Source organism: Ambystoma mexicanum, chromosome 12 (assembly GCF_040938575.1).
Source record: "Ambystoma mexicanum isolate Mex_15411 chromosome 12, UKY_AmexF1_1, whole genome shotgun sequence".
Lineage (NCBI taxonomy): Eukaryota > Metazoa > Chordata > Amphibia > Caudata > Ambystomatidae > Ambystoma > Ambystoma mexicanum.
In genome coordinates this window covers 811274482-811295635 of record NC_090936.1, presented here as the reverse complement: position 1 = coordinate 811295635, position 21154 = coordinate 811274482, and the positions used below count along the sequence as shown (strand labels likewise).

At 47.0% G+C, this 21154-nt stretch overlaps 1 protein-coding gene across 1 annotated transcript in view; it reads right to left on the bottom strand.

Annotated features, from left to right (window-relative positions):
* The window catches only part of TMTC2 (transmembrane O-mannosyltransferase targeting cadherins 2), a 937188-nt gene that overhangs the window by 248677 nt on the left and 667357 nt on the right, over positions 1–21154 (bottom strand). The gene's annotated exons all lie outside the window — the stretch shown is intronic.

Below are 21154 nucleotides of genomic sequence, written 5' to 3'. Positions count from 1 at the left end.
TGCTGGTAGAGAGATTCCCAGACCCCTCTTTGTTTTTCAATACAGAGGAACTCTGATGTGTAGGAATACCATGGTTGTAAATGGTAAGTATTTTTAAATACAAACTCCAACCAAGTTTTGCACCTGAATCCTCCCTTGTATGCAGAAGCATGCTTTTTAAATGTTGCATCTCTTTCTTGCATGCAAGATCTGCTGTACAAGTGATGTGGCTCACAATGCATATGTGATGTCATAAGTGATGTCATGAGGGTGCCTCCAGGGTGTGAAATGCACGCCTCATAGTTAAGGTCCAATAGCTTTCAGCACCTGCTGAATTTCAGGGGGTTTGTGGTATTAAATCTGCACCTTAACGTCCCTAAAAGTAATGTTTTTTCACTGAATTTTAAGAGTTCTGTTTTACTATATGTCCCACCACCTGTAATTCGGTTTTCGTTCTGATAATATTCCAGATGTCATCATTTGTTGTCAATATCTGTTCTTAAGCTAAGCAACATCGGGTTTATCAAATATTGAGTTGGTAGTAGTTATGTACTGTCCCGAGAAAGAATGCTCTGGTGGCAGTGGGGGACTGTGACGAGGAAGAGTGAGATTGTGGTAGTGGGGAAAACTGTGATGAGGAAGAGTGAGCTGATAGTACTGTGGGATGATGATAAGGAAGAATGTGGTGAGGTTAGTGGCGGACTAAAACAAGGACGAGTAAGGAGGAGTTAGCTGGGGACTGCGACGAGGAAGTGTGGTGGAGTAGGTGGGTTACTGCGATGAGAAGAGACATGTGGGATTATGTAGATATTTTCCTACCTGACATCAGGCATGATTTGAGATCTTCAGTTAAGTAACGTGAAAACCATGTCCAAGTACAACAAAGAATATAGTAAACAAGCATCAGTTTTCTCCAGTGTTTAATTATGAACCTTTTATTCCACTAATTAAGCAAATATACAGATAATACCCCAAAACACTTTAAGCCCCTTAATAGCCTCCTCCAATACACACTTAAGTTAATTTAGGAAGCAATTCCTGTAGTTTATTTTTATACGTAAAAGAATGCTTCCTAAATTAACCCCCCCCAAACTACCAATCACAATGATTTGCCACATCTCAATTTATTATAGTTTTGAAGTAATTACACTTATTTACCGTTCATTCCGATTCTTGACCTTGGAAAAAGGATTGAAAAAAAATTAACAAAACTGCAGCCTCGCCACCCCCAAAACCTTCACAAATTATCCTTTCTTAACCTGCCCACATGCTCCCTGGCCCCAAAACTGCCCTGCTTAGACACCCAATATAATTTAATGGCACTTTACAAAATCGATTACGAACTTGATTTTTGAATCGCGTAATGCAGATTCCAGAAATGAAAGCTTGGGATCAGCAATGCATTGGGATATATAAAATGTTTCGTGCACAGCGGTACACCGCTCTATGCAAAATTATAAAAAAAGTGGATGGATTTACGGCAAACCATCAAAGGATTTCCTTTGAGTGCTTTGTGCCCGACTTGTTTCTTATTTGGTGCAAATTCATCCAGCAATTTCAGCTGAGTGCATGGCCAAACATAAGACTATTCCTCTATGGGAAAATTAATGCAAAAGTAAAAAAAAAACACCTTTGTTTTTACTTTAACACGGTACTGCACAATATTTTCAAGTTTGGGGGGAGGGGGGTGGGGAGAAGGGTCACCGGAATAGGAATGTCAAGCTGATCTGTTCTAAGGATCAAAAGCTGTTACCCATATAACGTTCACATTTCCTATGGGTGATGGGCTTCACCTTAACTATAGGGTGGCACTAAAATATATACATGCACATACATACATATAGTTTAGATACTTTTGGAAGAATCGTGGTTGTAAAACCCACCAAAGGATAAACGAGAATGAGGAAAGCCTGAAGTCAGATACATTTACAATGCAAATGTTCTTTTTTTAAAAAAATCAAACGGTGTATCCCTGGTGTTTAAATATTAATCAACCCAACTAAAGGCAAAAGTACCCCTTTGAATACTCCCTATCTCACACGGTCAGGGGTGACCACAAGTATTCATATATAAAGGGCAGTTCCAATATTTTTCAGTTTACAGATCTATATAGATGATCTGATGAGAAAAACCTCCCTGTACCTCCAGTCTTGAAAAAAATAGACCAAAAACGTAATGCTTATACATAGTATCAAAAAATATTTGAATAAAGTTTCACACAAAAATAAAAACTCAAAAATGTTCTGCATGAGCATGGCCCAACACAACACGGTAGATATAAAAGCAAATCAAATCACTGAATTCACATACATATAACCACATTTAGACAATAAAAAACATACAATTGGCTTTAACACCTCTTACAATTTCTGAGTATACTAGCTCAGACAAACACAGATCCCGACATGTTCGTTATTTTTTGCACTAATTGCACAAACTTTCTTCAGGGGAAGAACACGATTTTCTTAGTCGCCACCATGTAATCCAGGACCACACACGGAGATTCCAATATTGCTCCTACAACCAGGATACAGAAAAGGGGGGCATCACTATATATCACCATCATCCATCTTAAAAAGTCAGTCTAGGCTTGAAAAATAGCTCGACAACTCGTACATATGCTTCTTAATCGCAATGTACTGAGTGAATTCCACAGGTTGCTATCAACCCTGCCTCAACAATCTCTGAAACAAACTACATATCTCTTTGTGTGATATTTGTAGTGCTGGTGTCTCAATGCACCCTTGAATAGCTGTAGACTTCAAAACTCAAGTCTATATACATTTCTTCATTGCTTCTAAATTGCCATGGGTCCTAATCTGTGCTGCAAAAAAAACCACACAACAATAACCCATAGTTGTATGCCAACAAAGGGGTCACAAAAACCTGTCCCGTCACCAAAATACCACTCAACACAAAGTTACTACTCACAAATTCTGCCCTAGAGTCTAAGATTGTGCACTTAATGAAACCCCACACCGTGAGTAAAAACACAAAATATATAGCACCGAACTACACACCATCTATAGTGACACCATAATGCCTCTCACCAAACAATGTTAGTACCTCCTATTTTGAAGTTACTGCCCGCAGGGCTTCCACCGTAATCCTTTCCGCCACAAATACAGTGTTTCTCTGTAAACACACCTCCCAAGTAAGGTACCTTTTAGAAACAAACATCGGGCATCATCATCAACCAGTTCGCATTATTATGGCTGCAAACACGAGAATATCCCATGTTCAACAGGTAAAACAAAAAGATTAATTCAAGCATACTCAATTAGAATGCAGTCACAAAAATCTGCGCGAGCGAGAACCCCAACCAACAGCACTCACGTCTGCGCGATCCGTACTGATTGTACTCTATGCATGTTCGCGTATACCCACTCCATTAGGGAGGATAGCTCATCGGCAACATGCTTCCTTTGGAAGCAAGACAACAGAGCCACATGGGTTCGATCCCCGGGTCCGTGCTCAGAAACCTCTGGGTATTAAGTGCGTTATAAATAACCTATCATATCATACAGCGATAGACAAAGGACTAGCAAGTTGACCTCCATAGGTATAGAAAGCAGACTGTAGCCGAACAATTACACTTGTGAGCGATCACAATGGTAAGTGCCTGTGAAGAGAAACGGGTCATCTTTCAAAAAACATAACCAACCAATTTAGGGTAGATAGAACTTGATACGCCAGCTTATTAGATATTATAGACAATAAAAATATATATTAAACCATAAACATGGAGGAAAAACCTCACCATGATGGACTGCCCCAGATTGTAATAAATAGTAAATAAGAGAAGATGGCAACAACCCCAAGAATTATTTTGTTAGATAACGGGCGCTGGATTGCATGTTGAGAAATATATATATCAGTCTAAATAGCATAAACGTATATCACCCCAGCATGGCATATCAAGATATGAACAATGTGTGCCACAATATAAACATATATCATGTTGTATAAACACTGATTTTTTTTTTTTGTAAACACATTTTATTGGCATTTGGTTAGGTACACGTTGCAGGTTGTATTTAATAGCAGTTTGTGTTGGCCATATAAAATAACATAACAAAAAACAACAAGATAACAACGACAATGAACTGCACAGTCTTCTATAGTAGTATCGTCCTTCAGCTTCGGTTCCGAAGCGGAAAAGTATAGAGTTAAGAACTCGATGTCCCCTTAGGAGTTCAAGTCGAGGTCCCGAATTGTCTCTTGCCTTAGTTTAGGTTAGGGGAGGCGTGTTCTTCAGGGGGGCTTGTGATCTGCAGAAAATGCAATGTCGCGGAGGAGAGCCCTCCATGCTTCAAGGGTGTTGTTCGTGTCGCCCATTCCAGTGTTAGTTCCGTCTTGCCAGGCTCTTGTCTCGGCTGTGGTCCACCGATCTAGTTCTTTGATCCAGTACTCGTATCTCGGACCCCTTTTGACTTCCAAGCCATTTCTATGGCTCTCTTGGCTAGGATGCAGGAAATGTCCATCAGCCTGAACACATGTTTGAGTTTGCTCACCCTGGGGTGTGCTCCCAGCAGGCATTCTTTTGGTTCCCAGTTGTATCTGGTGATGCCAGCAGTCATGCAAACGTGCTTTACTTTAGACCAAAATTGCACCACCTTGTTGCAGGTCCAAAACATGTGCAGCAAGTCCGCTGCTTCGCTGCCGCACCATGGGTAGTTTGATGAGGCCTTTTTATTGAAACCGGCCACCCTCTTCAGGGTCATGTATGTTCTGTATAGAACATTGAGTTGGATTTGACAAAATCTGGTGTTCCTAGAGACCTCTTTGGGGCAAAGCAATATTCTTCCCCATTCAGCGTCTGTGAGCGTAACCCCCAAGTCTGTTTCCCATCTTTCTTTTAGTGCTGCACTTTTAGGGTTGGGTCTGGCCATCAAACGGCCGTATAGTCGGTTTACTGGTTTCCAACCGTCTGAGAGCTCGTGCATCTCATTGAGCAAGGGGTCTAAATTGGGTTCTGCAGGCCATTCTGGCCACTTCTTTTTTGCAACTTGTCTGAGGCGATGGTACCACAGGAATTGGCCTCTACTAAGCTCCTCTGAGTCTAGGATGAATTCAAATTCTCTGAATTTGGCGTCTTCGTACATGTCGCCCCATGCGTAGATCCCAGCACGTTCCCAGTTTCTCGCCACCTTGAGGTCTGTTATGGTTCTGCATGTATCGACGAGGATGGGGGTGTTGGGGGAGTACGGATGACTCAGTCGGAGGGTGGAGCAGGTTCTGGTCCAGATCTGTCTCCCCAGTTGTAGGATCATTGGCGCGTCTCGTGTTCGTTTCAGCGGGTTCCATAGTGCCTCTTTGGGGAATAGGTTGGAGGGTGTTAATCTTAGTAATTCTGATTCTGCATTTGGGTCATCCTGTAGCCATTTTGTCACGTGGCCAAGCTGTGCAGCTAAATAGTACATATGGAAATCGGGAAGTTGTATCCCTCCTTCTTTGTGTCGCAGCGTGAGGATCTTTAAGGATAGCTTGTGTCTAGATGTGCCCCATAAAAAGTCCCTGATTATTGAGTCCAGTTTTCTGAAAAAGGATAGGGGGATGCAGTAGCAAACATTTGTGAAGTGATACAAGAGTTTCGGGAGGATAATCATTTTCACGATAGCTGCTCTGCCCATCATAGCGAGTGGCAGTTTTGACCAGAACTGCATAGAGTTGCGGAGTGCTTTTTCGATGTTGTGGTCATGTGTGAGCTCTGGGGTATGTTTTATGGTAATTGCCAGGTACCGAAACATTTCTGGATGCCATTTTATTCCCACCTCCGGCAAGTCTGTTTCTCCCACCTCAGTAAGTTTGGCCAGCGGGAACGCGCAAGATTTTGACCTACTGAATTTGATCCCAGAGTAGCGGGCGTAGTTGTCCAGAATATCTAGCAGTACCTGCGCATTTACGTGTTGGTCATTTAGGTATAAAAGTACGTCGTCGGCGTACAAGGAGATTATGAAGTGTCGGTTACCTAGTTTTATGCCCACGTCGAAGAGCTGATTTCTGCAGTAGATGGCAACTGGTTCCAGTCCCAGGATGTACAACATGGGCGACAGTGGACAGCCCTGTCTGGTGCCTCTCTGTATCGCCCAGGCTTCAGATATTATTCCGCCAGTTTTTACTCTGGCCATGGGGGAGTTGTATAAGACCTTGACCCATCTCACGAAGCCCTCTCCAAATCCGAACTCCCTCAGTACCTCGATCAGCCATTCCCAGAAGATGGAATCAAAGGCCTTAATGGCATCTAAGGACACTACCGCTAGGTCCTCGTCTCTTTCCTGGGTTTCGGCTACGACATGTTGTAGTCTTCGGAGGTTGGCCGTGGTATTGCGTCCAGGGACAAAACCGTTTTGGTCCTCATGTATTATAGTCCCCACCACCCTCGCAAGTGTTTTGGCAAGAATGGTGGTCAAGATCTTGCTTTCATAGTTTAGCATTGACAACGGTCGCTAGGAATCACAGCATTCAGGGGGCTTGTTCGGTTTAAGCATGGGAATTATGATGGTTTCCTTCATGGTGCAGGGGAGAATTCCTTCCTCGTATGCTTCCGTGTAGACCCCAAATAGTATCGGAGTAATGGTTGCTTCATAAGCCTTGTAAAACTCGGGTGGGAGACCGTCGCTCCCTGGGGTTTTGCTAGTGGCCAGGGATCTGATTGCGTCCGTAATATCTTCAGTGGTAATCTCAGAGTATCATGCTTCCCTCTGTTCATCTGTCAGTTTTGGAAGACCGATCTCGTCAAGGGTGGCTCTAATTTCTTCCCTGGGTACTTGTACTTCGTGGGAGTAAAGTTCAGAGTAAAACTCAGCAAATGCAGTGTTGATGTCGAGTTGGGACTTATGCGTTATTCCTCGTGCATCTTTGATCTCCGTGGGGAAGTGTCTTGGATGTTCACGTTTGCACAACCATGCTAGGAGTCTGCCTGGTTTATCAGCCTCTTTATGGGCTCTGGTTGTATTGGCTGCAAAGTCAAATTTCGCTAGTCTGTCCCAGGCTGTTTGGCATTCGACTCGGAGTCCCCTCATGGTCTCCTCCATCTCCGGTGTGGCGTCTGAGTCGCTTCAAGGCACGTTATTTCATTTTCGCATACTTCTAGTGACTCCTTCAGGCGTCTCCGAATGCCTCCCGCTCCAGAGATGGCTTTGCCCCGTGTTACCACCTTCATCGCCTCCCACAGTGTACTCCAGCTCAATACGGATCCTTTGTTGTTGTCGATGTAATCTCCGAGCTTGATGCCAAGGTCTTCCTTGAATTCCTGATCAGTGAGTGCTATGGGTGGGAGTCTCCAAGTCGGAATCGGAGGCCTTGGGCCTTATAGCTTCCAGTGCATAACTAGCGGTGAGTGATCCGATATCGATCTACCTAGGTATGTGATGGAGTCCACAGATTTAACTTGTTCCCTGTCTATGAACAGGTAGTCGCTCCTCATCTCTCCCCTGCCCTCTTCTCTTTTGAACTAGGGCTGTACTACATAAACCATAAGGAAATACAAAAAGAAAATAGTACTACTTTGAAACATTATCAAAAATGTTCTGCTCACATGGCCTGATTGAGTTCAGAAATAAGTATACTTCAAAGGCAAAGCCTTAGAAGGTTAAGGCAATCTTAAAGAAAGACAGGCATGGACCACCCATTCATAGGCTTGTAGAAGATCGGTATGGGGAAACACGGATTTACTTAAGAAATAGTTGGCATTCACAAGGTTCTTTCTATTATATCAAACAGTCTCAAAAAGGAAGATAAAATAGCCATCAAATGATTCCTGTGCCCCCAAGGAAAGGAAATTCCCTTGGTGTGTGCTTTTGTAAATTAACTGGGCTCTATAACTGACATCACATGGGGAGCACTGCCTGCATTAAAAACCACCCTCATAATGCCAACATCCTAATCCTGCACTTTGGCTCTCTTCCATCTTTTCATCAGGGGGCTCCACCCCCAAGCCCCTTTATTCCACACACGACCCACCCCACGTCTGTGCCGCCTGTCTTCTTTTTTATGGCTGCCCCCTTACATGCCTCTTTTCCCCCACAGCTTTCACGTGCTGCTAAACGCTAACCTCACCCTCCCTGCCCTGCTGCCAGCCTCTATGAGGTCTTCCTCTTTCGCGTGTGCACGCAGTGTTTTGTGGGCAATGTTACCTATTGGGCCTCTTTTATGGGCGGCACAGGAAAGACGTTCTACTGACCCACACAATTATCTCGATCGTTGCTCAAATACTGACAATGGTATTGGCTAAATTACCGAGGTAATTTCCATAAATTGAATAATGCCATCCATTCCACTCCAGATAACCCAAATAGCTCGCTCGGCAGAGCTTTTCCTGCTATGCACCTTGTCTCTGGAACAAGCTACCAAACAAGACAGGACTGCTCCCCTCCATTCAACTCTTCAGGAACAATCTAAAGACTCTTTTCTACTCAACTTTAACTCTCCCCTACGGAGCACCCCGTGCCTGTTGCTTCCTCTAACCATCTTCTGCTACTGTGTACCCTACTTGCAACCTCTGGGAGAATCCCCCATGTACAGCACTCCACTGCTTCCAAACTAGGTTTGTGCTTTGTAAATCTCAGATAGATTCAGAGTGGGCGTTTTTTGCTGGAATGTGACTGCAAGACTCCAACATGACAATGCATTACTTACCGTAAAAGCATTTCTGATGGTTGTATCTGCTTAGATTCACATGCTGTGCATAGGTCCGACATCCAGTGGTCACTGCGGAGTATTGCATTTTGTTTTTCGTAGTCGAAAAGGGGACGTCGACAAGGCGTGTCTGTAACACTATCCCTATAGTGACGTGCGTTGTACCCACAATCCCTCACGCGTCGAGGTTCCTCTGTTTGTATTTTTCTGCCCTGAGGGAGCCTTTTAGCCGTGAGTGAGTACAGAAAAGAGAGAAATATATATAAAAGGATGTCTATGTTCCTTCCATCCGAGCGGGGAGGAAGGGTGGGCGCATGTGAATCTAAGCAGATACAACCATCAGAAATGCTTTTACGGTAAGTAATGCATTGTCTTCTGATGTTTGTTAATCTGCTTAGAATCACATGCTGTGCATAGACTAGCGAGCAGTACCCGGAGTTGGCGGTGGGTTATGAGAAGGAACAGTAGAGAAAAGATGTCTTAATACTGTCTGCCCAACCTGGGAATCAGATCTAGAGTGTGCATCTAGACAGTAGTGTTTTGTAAAGGTGTGCACAGAACTCCAGGTTGCCGCTTTGCAGATGGACTCAAGGGGAACATTTGCAATGAATGCTATGGAAGCCCCCGTGCCTCGAGTGGAATGTGCTCTTGGCTTGAAGGGTAGTTCTCTCTTAGCAAGAGTGTAACAGAGAGTGATGCATTGAACAATCCATCTAGATATAGTGGATTTTGAGACCGCATCTCCTTCTCTTCCTGCTGCCACCGAGACAAAGAACTGATTAGTCTTTCTCAGTGGTCTGGTTCTTTCCATGTAGAACATGACAGCTCTGCGTACATCTAGTGTATGCAGACTTTTTTCTCCCGAACTGGAAGGGTTTTGAAAGAACGTTGGTAGTTCTATAGTTTGGTTTACATGAAATTTCGAGATGAATTTAGGTGCAAACCTTGGGTGTGTGCGTAGAACCACCTTATCTTTGTGAACTGTTACGAAGGGGTCTAGTACAGAAAGAGCCTGTAGTTCACTTACTCTCCTAATGGAGGTGATAGCTATTAGGAAAGCAGTCTTAAGGGTGATATCTTTAAGAGTTGCCTTGTGCATGGGTTCGAAGGGAGGGCCCATGAGTCTGGAAAGTACCACATTTAAGTCCCATCCGGGAGCTGGGTTAGCTATCGGAGGGTGTATCCTCTTTACCCCCTCCATGAAGGCTTTGATAACTGGTATCTTCCACCACGACACTTTAAGTTGGGAAGTGGTGTATGCAGAAAGTGCCGCTAGGTGGACTTTAATGGAATTGAACACTAAACCTGAATCCAGTAAATGGGTCAAGTATAGAATAATGTCAGTAGGAGAGCAGTCAACTGGGTTGATGCTAGTACCTCTACACCAGATAACGAATCTTTTCCATTTGCTAGAATAGCAGTGTCGAGTATTAGGTTTTCTGGCTTCCCTGAGGATGTCCATACATCTCTGTGGGAGTTGTAAATGTCCAAATTTTATGATCTCAGGAGCCAGGCTGCTAAGTTCATGGTCTGAGGGCATGGATGCAGTGTTCTGCCCTTGTCCTGTGACAGCATGTTGTACGGGCAGGGAAGTTTCACTGGGGGAGATAGGGACATCTCCATCAAGTGAGCGAACCATGGCTGCCGGGCCCACATTGGGGCCACTAGTATCATTGTAACCTGCTCCTGATGCATCTTGTGCACCACTTTGTTGAGAAGGGGAGTCGGGGGAAAGGCGTAAACAAATTTCCCTGACCATAGAATCGACAGACCGTTCCCCTTGGACTGGTTCTGGGGGTACCTGGAGGCGTAACTTTGGCATTGTGAGTTTTCCAGAGTTGCGAACAGGTCTATTTCCGGGAATCCCCATTGAGTGAAGAAGTCTAAGACGATGTCTTTGTGTAATTGCCATTCGTACTCTCCGGGCAGGGGGAAGTCTCTGCTGAGTTTGTCTGCTAGAAGATTGAGTTCCCCTGGTACATGTTGTGATAGTAGGAACATGTTGTGTCTGAGAGCCCACTTCCATATATTCTGGGACAGTTTGGACAGTCCTGGAGAGTGAGTGCCTCCTTGCTTGTTGAGGTAGTACATGGCTGTGGTGCTGTCTGTGAGGACCATCACTGTCTTTCCTTGTAGCTGTTTCTGAAAGGCTTTCAGTGCTTTGAACACTGCTAGTAGTTCCAGCAGGTTTATATGCTTGGATGCTAAGCTCGGAGTCCAAACTCCGTGGGCCGTCTGATGGGATAGGTGAGCCCCCCATCCTGTAAGGGATGCGTCTGTGGTTAGAGTGGCTTCCACTGCGGGTGTGGCAAAAGTTTTCCCTAATAACAGGTTTTCTTTTGTCCACCACCGTAGCGAGAGAACCAAGGCCTGCGAGACCACCACTAGATCGTCCCATTGTCCGCTGGCCTGACACCACTGGCTGTAGAGCCACTCTTGCATTGGGCGCATGCGCAGGCACGCGTGAGGTACCAAATAAATACATGACGCCATCATCCCTAGCAAGCGCATTGCTTTGCGTACCGTCACCTCTCGGCCTGCAACATAATGGGGAATCTGAAACAGCATGTTTTGGACCCTCTCGTTGGAGGGGAATACGAGGCCGTCCTTTGTTCGAATTAGAGCCCCTAGGAATTGTTTGATTTGGCTGGGGTCTAAGCTGGACTTCTTTTCGTTGATGGAGAAGCCCAGTTGGGACAAAAGGTCTACGGTCTTTTGGGTATTGGAGAAGCATGTTTCGTAAGAATCCCCTGTTATGAGCCAGTCGTCGAGGTAAGGGTATACCGGGATGGATAATCTGCGCAGGTGGGCCGCTGCCACTACTTTCGTGAATACCCTTGGTGCAGATGCTATCCCGAAGGGAAGTACTCTGAACTGGTAGTGTTTGTCCTCTATCTTGAACCTGAGGTATTTTCTGTGCGATGTCAACATTAAAATATGAAAGTATGCATCTTTCATGTCCAGTGTTGTCATGTAATCCCCTTGTGATAACAGTGGGATTACCTCCTGTAAGGTCACCATACGAAACTTTTGGGGTTTGACAAATATGTTCGCTGGGCGCAGATCTAATACAGGGCGCATGGTTAAGTCCTTTTTGGGTACAAGGAAGTACACTGAATAAATACCTTCTGTTACCTGTGATAGGGGGACGGGCTCTATAGCTTCTTTCTTCAGTAGTTCTTCCACCTCTTGAAGAAGAATGGAGAGGTGTTGCGGTGTCATGCGTCGGTTCCGTGGGGGTTTGTACTTCGGGGAACCGTTGAACTCGATGCAGTATCCGTGGGCTATGGTGGATAATACCCAACGGTCTGACGTGATTCCCTCCCATGCTGAAAGGAACGATGTTAGCCGGCCCCCGACCGGTGATGCATGGGAGGGGACCCGAATTTTCGGGTCATTTGCTGGTATTGGGCGTGGAACCTCTGGGGCTGGAGCCACGACCTCTTCCTCTGCCACGGCGTTGGCCTCTTTGACTGAACTGGGTGTTACCCTGGTTAGTGGGCCAGTTGGAGCCAGAGTAATATTGTTGTTGTTGGTTCTGCTGCTGTCTTTGGCCACGAAAGGAGCGTTTATTACCATAGCCTCGCCTGTTAGGGGGCCTAGAAATTTGATCAAGAGTCTTGATGGTATCAAACTCTTTTTTAGCATGTTCTAGGGCCTCATCTACTGCTTTCCCAAACAGATGCGTCTGTTCAATGGGTTTATTTATGAGGGAGGCTTGGGTTTCGGGCTTAAAACCTGAATTGCGTAGCCAAACGTGGCGTTTGAGAAGTATTCCCTGCACTAGGGAGCGGCCAGCCGTCTCAGCGGCATCTAGGGAGTTCTTAACGATGCCCTGGTTTACCAGTGTGCCCTCTGATATTATAGCTAGCAGGCGAGAACGCAGAGGTTCAGGTGCTTCTTCTGCTTCGCTGCGCAGCTTGTTCCACTGTGCATCTGCGTAGCTAGCTAAAAGTGAGTTGTTATTAGCAATTCTAGTAGAGAAGGCGGCGGAGGTCGTGATTCTCTACCCCAGTGCGTAGAGTTTTTTGCCTTCTTTGTCTGGAGGTGCTTCACTAGTGGATAGTGGCACCCCTGCTCTTTTTCTTGTGTTGGTAACCACAAGGGAGTCCGGAATAGAGTGTCCTCTGATGTATAAAGGGTCAGAGGATGAAGGGCTGAAGAGCTTTTCTATTCTAGGGTTGACCCCTCTTACTAAAGCTGGGTTAGTAAGGGAAGGAGAAATTCTTCTTTTAATAGAAGCCAGGAGTGGAATAGATTGGCTAACAGGGGCTTTTTCTTTGATGACTTTTTCTACAAAGTCGATGTCTGGAAGAGTTTCCCCTGTATCAATTTCAAAATGCGCTGCTGCCTTGCGCAATAGTGCATTGAGGGAAGGTTGGTCATCTATGGGAGAGGAGTTCCCATGTGAATCCTTGAGAGGAGAAGGGAGAAAGGCATCAGGGTCTGAATGTACTGATGGGGATTGCCAAGGCTGCGCTGACGGTGAATGCCAGGGCTGCGAGGTAGCTGTATCCTCTTCAAAACCTGTAGCAGTGGTGTAAGGATCTTCTTCGAACCCCTCTTCCTCAAGTTCTACCTCTTCTTCTCCACCCAAACACTCCTCATCTTCTTGGAGGTATTGCTCCTCCTCAGTGAGGTCAACCAGTCTAGGAATCTTGACTCTAGGGTCATCATGTGGCCATTCTCTTTGTCTTTTGTGAGTGGGTGGGTCCTGGTTTCCTAGAAACCTTTCCACTTTCTCCATGCAAGAATGGAGTCTTTCAAGGGTCTCATGGGGTACCCCTGAATAGTCTAGAGGGGGGAAATTAGTGTTTTCGCCTTCGAATCGTTTAGAACGCTCCCACAACGTCGACGAGAGGTTCCCGTCTCCTTCTGAAAAGCCTTCAGGTAGTTCGGAAGCGTCCTTTGGAGAAAGGGGCAGTTCCTGGCTACTTTTATGTTTTTTCGACGCGGTATTCGACGTTTGTTTCGTCGTCCGCGTACGTTTGTCTTCGGCGACAATTCTCGCTAGGCTCTCGACCACGATTTTGTCCGTCGAGGGCTCTGGTGTCGACGTTGTGTGCGTTGCGCGTTGTACCTCGACGGTCGCTCTATGGAGCGTTGCGTCGGATGTTTTTGGGGTAGCGCCCGTGTTAGATGGAAGCCCAATCGCTGGTCGCGGCTGCGTTTGCGGGTGGGGCTTGTGACCTTTACGGTCTGCGGTAGACGCCGGAGTGCCCTGCGTCCCCTTCGGCGCTGATGGATCCTTCGTTCTCGACGAAGAAGAGCCGTGGGTAGTGTGTTTAGCCTTATGGGGTTTGTGTGCGTCCTTGTCGCCGGGGTGTTCATCCCCATAAGCAGGGCGTGAGCCGAGCCCGTCGGGGCCGGGGACGGACGACGAGGAGCGGGAGCGCTCCTTCTGGGGGTTCATGACTTCCGTAACGGACGTCGAGTTATCGCACTCCTCGTCACTTTTAGTAACAGCGGCAGCGGGTGAGGAAACTGACTTCCACATCGCGTAGTCCGCCCACCTCTTAACCCTACGTTCTTTAAGAGTCCTGGGTTTTAAGAGCTTGCAGGCTGCGCAGCTGTTCTCTATGCGATCGAGGGATAAGCAACGATTACAGAGCTTGTGCTTATCTTTCCAAGTATATTTGCCCCTGCAGCGTGGGCAAAACTTAAATGGTGTCCTCTCCATAGCTGAGGCAATAATAGCTGGCGATAACAACCCCAAGGGAAAGAAAGGGGAGAAAGAAAGACATTCTCAAAGAGAAGAGACAAAGTTCTAACCCCCACTCTCCCTACTGTAAGTTGGCCGTCGAGGCCAGGCCACGTGTTCGGCAGCGCCGAAGGATCTCCTCCGCTCTTCCTCTCCGTCGAAAATCAGTTCGGCGGAGAAACAGCTTCACAGCTAACGTCGAGGGGGAGGGATCGTTATCAGTATATTAAGTTATGACGAAAGGACCGAGGTCCGTGGCAAGTATAGCAATGTCTCTCTAGGAGCTCCGCGAAAGGCGACCAGAAACTGGGCGGAAAAAAACAATCTGAGGGACCTCGACGCGTGAGGGATTGTGGGTACAACGCACGTCACTATAGGGATAGTGTTACAGACACGCCTTGTCGACGTCCCCTTTTCGACTACGAAAAACAAAATGCAATACTCCGCAGTGACCACTGGATGTCGGACCTATGCACAGCATGTGATTCTAAGCAGATTAACAAACATCAGAAACTATTTTATTGGTCAACTACCCAGCTAAGGATTTCAAGAAACTATAGTAAGCAATTTCAACTGCACAGGGAAGAAAACAATAATAATGATGTACAGATGTACTCACGAATATCATTATTTTTAAAGCGAGAAATGGAAAGAGAACTCACTGGACAATTTTCGCTTCAACTTGAATTTTCCATTGGTGGTTACAATGAAGAAGTTCCCCCCTTCCCACAAGATTCTGTCATTGATGAAAGTTCTTAGCGACATCCCTTGCTAAAGAAAATTGGTTGTTTTCTTGTAATTGGCTTTACCATACAAGCCACACTCTTGGCTTGCAAGATGTAGCATCTCACGTAAAAGGCAAGAAAACATTTCTTGCATCTCTTATTTGTATCTTTCCTTCTGATCTCACTAATGCTTTACATGTGTGCATCATAAGACCTGCAGTTCCTCCTCCTTCTCACTTTCACCAATACTGGCAACATTTCCTGCAGATCGACTGCATTGCGAGAAGGAAGCCTCTGATCTGCGCGGCAGAACCATCAAGTGTAGAAGCCAGAGGTGGATTCGAAAGCAAAGGGCCCTGCACATGTTTTCCAAAGTGTCACCATGTTCCAGCATGCATCAAGCCCAACACCTCTAAGAGGAACAGAAAACAAGAGCACCTTCTCACACGAGGCCCATGGTGCAGAAACCCACCGGGACATCTCCAGAGTTCCCTTTGGGCCAGCCCAACACTGGTAGAAGCATGGGACTACACATTACGTCGGGTCTGGTGTACTAATGGTTTTGGGGTGCAGGAAGCTGCGTTTCTACAGATGCAGCAGGCGCTCATGAAGAAATTAGCTTTCGGCGCAGAGCACGACCTAGTTAATTAAGGCAACGGTTTTCAGGATCCCACACACTAAAGAAATGATACCAAATCACAAATGCCAGCAGACGGCTAATTAAAGGAAGCGTTCTTCAATTTTAAAGTAAGATGCATCTTCTTGATATGCGACTCTAGACATTTCTTCATTTTTTTTTCTCACCAAGCTTCTCCAATTACTCTGACTGGAACTGAAGCCTGGCATTTCGGGATGAGCATCTTGTGTAGTCAATGGTGCTTGTGCTTCTGGAAAAACAATTTAGCACAGTTTGCGCATTTGCGACTTAGAGCTTCTGAAGGGACTCGCAATCTGGCAACTGTCTTGCGAACAATGCAATTATCTTCTCGGTGTTAACAACGCTCGGACAAAAATTCAAACACTTGCAAATAATGCCTTAATTTAAAAAGTAATTTTTGATGACTAATCTATGCATGCCTGGTTAGTGAATAACAAATACGGATTGCGGGCTTTAAAAGTGTCCACTTTTTTCCATGTTTTACTTTAGATAATATTGAAAAAATGAAATGATCAGAAAAAGGTTGAACTGTACCATTTTCTCAAAGGAACAGTGTACATGAGAAAGTAGGCAAAATCGCAACCTGGCAGGGGGCTAATGCGGAGGCCGGCGCTTTAAAAACAGTACGTTTGGGGGAAAGGGGGGACAATCCCACTACCTTACAGCTGCAACGCTGGTCCACCAACAGGAAACAAATACAGTAACAGGAGGCAAAAGTGCAAAATGAACAGAAAAATTAATTTAACGTATATAAAATAAATTGCAAACGAACTGGTTTATTCAAGATTGCAAGTGAAACAAAACCCTCGTGGCTGGCACACAATGTTACTGTCAGAATTCCATCCTCTACTACACTTAACCTGTCACTTTTGCTCCCCTCACCTCATTTTATCTTATCTTATGGAAATACTTAGACGCCAGCTGAGGCAGTTGCAGTATCACTTAATTATTTATAACAAATGAACAGCTATGATCATGCAGAGTGTGCAGGGTATTGTTGATAATTTAGTGTCTGTAGGAATGCATCAGCAATGCGACAGTTGGTTGCATAGTCAGAGACCCATACCACCTCCTCTTTGCAATTGTATCTTGTCCTCAGATGGACCATATTAAGAAACCTGGAGAAAGTAAGGTGAAGAGTGTCCCTGCGGGTGGGGGGGGGGGGGGGGGTTGGGGGGCATCTGGTGGGTTTGTGGCCAGCGGGGGACTGATGCAGTAAGGGTTTTACGAGGCTTCTGTCGCCACACGCGATAATGCCACAGGGAGTCAAAGCTAGATTCGGGCAGGTAGTGCAGATAACAGAGCTGTCCAGATCAAGCAACAATGATGGCGCCCCCCCTCCCCACCCCCCCCCCCCAAGGAAAACCGAACGGCAGAAATCTGAGCGTACAATGCACCGTTTTATTTAAGGTGGCTGCCAAGCTTCATTGCTAATGCTGCAACTGTTGGCAGGATGAGGTCAGTAGACCTAAGTAGCAAGGGAAAGCGTGGAAACGCTGGGTCTCGTGTGGGCTTCCCCATACCAGCAGGTGACCGAACAGGCGAGATACCAGAGGATTGTGCGGAGGACCAGGGGCACCTGTGAGACGCCTGCCTGTATACAGCGGCAAGCACCTCCAGAGGCGGCGCAGCGGCAAGGAGGTGGCAGCCCCCCACAGGAGAAGTGTGCAAAAAGGTGGGGCTGGTACAGCCTCCTGGGTAGCAGAGATCTGGAGGCTGACACACCGAGGCAGCTGAGCCCATCGAGGCATAGAGAACAGCCTTGTTTCCCACTAGCTGGGACCCGCAGCACCACTAATGTTAGGCGGTGGAAGAAGCTTTGCAGCCCCAGCACAACTGACTGCCACGCTGGGGACTGGGCTACAAAGAGCCTCCGTCTGCCTGACAGCGCAGTCTGGGACCACAGGGAAACCCGCTGCACACCATCTATGATGGCAGGGAGCCGACCAACCACTGGAAGGAGAATCCATAGCCCAGAGAGGAACCGTGCCCAACATCCTACTCAAGCCGAGGCCCAGCAAGGTAAAGGACTGTAAGGTAGGAGATAGGGCCAGTAAACAGCAGCCCATGGTCAACCTTCCTATCGAGCAGCAGGTGCCGGTTCTCTTGCAGAAGATTAAAGATAGTCAGGCATTGCCAATATTAAAAAGAGCTGGACAGCATATCAGACACCTGAGCAGGAGCCCACAGGCACCCCTCTTGCACATCCAGGGTACAGGCCCCCCCCTTCCCCCATTCCCCTGGGAGTTGTCAGCAATAACGACCAAAGCCAGTCTAACTTACTACTAATGGAGGGGGATGCCCCGGAGCAGCGATGGCAGAATGGCTCAGGATTAGCTTACGCTTACCCCAGATCATCGCATTAGCTTACCCCAGGCTGAATCAGGGAGGGGGAACCGTGGTATTATGATGGGAGAAAAGAGAAGGCAACCTAATATGGACAAGTAGACAGCCCTGATCCTGCAGCCGCCCCCCAGAACCTCCCCTTCCACGCTACAGGAGAGCCAGATTGCCACCTTGGAGGGCAGGATAGCTGAGGTTCTACAGGCGGTACAGAGCTCTAGAACATGCTGGAACGATAGGGGAAGAACTGACCCTGATCAGGGCAGACATGCAGTAAGCGGCATAGAGGCAGAAGGCAACAGAATTGAGAGTTAGAACGGCAGAGGAAGAAGTACAGATCCTAAAGAAACAAGTGGTCACGTTGATCCAGTTGACCAGGGTCCTTGAGGCCCGTGCAGAGGATGCAGAAGGCCGCTCAAGAAGAAACAATGTTATGATAGTGGGCCACCTGAGAATGCGGAAGGAGATATGGAGCAGTTTCTGGAGGTGTGGCTGCCCGGACACCTGGGCAAGAAAGGACTCTCAATGGTTTGCAGTGGAACGAGCTCAAAGAATGCCTGTGCAGAGACCGGCACCGGGAGTCCGACCTAGACCGGAAGTGGCCAGGATATTTCATTTTCATGACCAAGACCTATTGTTGCAGGTAGCAAGAAGTAAAGGGCCAATCAAACTTTCAAACTCCACAATAATGGTGTTCCTGGACTACACAAAGCGGGTGCGGCATCAGAGTCAGCACTTTGAGGAGATAAACAAGTTACTCTCTTACCTGGTAACGTTCTTTCGATGGGATGGTCCAATGACGTATTCCAGATCTATGACAGTAATCACCACAGCTGTGCTGCTTCAGAAAATCTTTTGGCGTCTGCGTCCTGCGTCGATATACTGTCCTCAAGGGCCTACGTCGAGCCGACGTCACTGGATGTTATAAGTAGGACGCATGACGCCCGTAGCCTCAGTTGTAGTTTTTTCCCAGAACATGTGGCACCAATCTTCTGCCAGTATGACCACAGAAAGCCTTGCGGAAACGTAAGCAGCAATCGCATAAGAAATTATGTAGCAGGGCAGGTAGGGAGGGAGCGACATGGAATACGTCGTCGGATCATCCCATTGAAAGAACGTTACCAGGCAAGAGTAACTAGTTCATTGAGGGGATTTGGTCCTCCGACGTATTCCATATCTATGACAGACTCCCAAAGCAGTACCAACGTATGGAGGAGGGAAAACATTTAGAATATAGAAATTTAGAATGCCCAATCAAATTGCAGAGTAAAGGACCGCCTTGCCAAAGGCCAGATCCTGCCCATGGATAGAATCTAGGGAGTAGCGTCGTACAAAAGTATGGACCGAAGCGCAAGTGGCTGCATCACAGATGGTACGAATAGGAACACCCCTCTGCAGGGCAGCAGATGCAGCCATACCCCTAGTAGAATGGGCCCGTAAGCCTACCGGAGGGTCCTTACCCGCCAAGCGGTAACATTCAGAAATTGCCAAGATAATCCACCTAGACAAAGTCTGCTTAGTAACAGCTAGTCCCAAACGCCTTCCAGCGTAACCAATAAAGAGCTGATTGTCCAGTCTGACCCGGGACATGCAAGAAATGTAGAAACTTAAAGCTCTCCTAGGATCCAACATATGGAGCTTCTCCTCTTCCTTACCAGGATGTGGAGGAGGATAAAATGCCAGAAGAACAACCTTCGGGCTTAAATGAAATTCCGACATCACCTTCGGAAGAAAGGAAGGACGAACTCTAAGGACAACCCTGTCCTTATGAAACACAGTGAAGGGTGGCTTAACGGAAAGTGCCTGCAACCGACTCACTCTGCGAGCGGAAGTGACCGCAACTAAAAACACAGTTTTAAGGGTTAACAGCCTCAAAGGACAAGAATGTAAAGGCTCAAACGGAGCACCCATGAGAATTTCAGAACAAGGTTCAAATCCCAAACAGGCACCTGGAAAGGTGACAGAAGAAACACATTAGTCAGTCCTTTGAGAAACTGAGAAATTAACGGAATTTTGAAATAAGAACACTCCTCAGACGAGCGCTTAAATATAGACAGCGCTGCCAGGTAACCTTTAACAGTACCCACTTGCAGGCCCCTGTGGGCCAACGAAAGCAAAAAAGACAGAACCACAGGAATGTCACATGAAAAAGTATCCACATTCTTAACCCTGCACCAGTCGCAGAACTTTCTCCAACGACAATGGTACAGGGACTTTATTGCGAGTCGTCTGGCCGAAAGCAACCCCTCCATCACGTCTTCAGGGAGGTCCCAATCCTTATACCTCAACCTTTCAGAAGCCAAGCATGAAGGTTGAGGGATCTGACCTCTGGATGGAGAACCTGACCCCCCCCTCCTGTGAGAGCAGGACGTCCCGGTAGGGAAGACGACGTGGAGGGCAGATGGACAAGTCAAGAAGGTCAGGGTACTACGTCCTCCGAGCCCAAGCTGGAGCAATGAGGATCATCCGGGAACTGAATCTCTAACCTCCGCAGCACTTGCGGGATGACGGGGACTGGAGGAAACGCATACAGCAGTGGGAAGGACCACTCCACCACAAACACGTCTCCTAAGGCTTCTTTTGGAGGAAATTCCCGCGAGCAGAACCTTTCGCACTTCCGGTTGACACTGGAGGTGAAGAGATCCACCTGAGGGGTCCCCCAAAGGGCGAAGATCTCCAGAAGAATCTCCTGAGTCAGCTCCCACTCGTGAGAGATTGCACTCTGCCTGCTCAGTGTGTCCGCCGTCTCGTTTTCGTCTCCAGCCAGATGAACTGCCGAGATCGAAACTTCCTGCTGGATGGCCCAGAACCAGAGCTGCATCGCCTCCCTGCATAGAGGAAGTGACCCTGCCCCCCCCCTTTTTGTTGAGGTAGTGCATGGCCACTGTGTTGTCCGTCAGAATCAGGACATTCTTTCCTCGCAGTGTCGGCAGAAAAGCCTTCAGGGCAAGCCTGACGGCCCGCAGCTCCAACAGATTGATATGGAGTCGGGACTCCGACTGAGACCAACGACCGCTGACTGTCAACTCATTGGCATGAGCTCCCCATCCTGTGAGGGATGCGTCCATCAAGATCGTCACCTCTGGCCAGGGTAGCCAAAACAGAGCC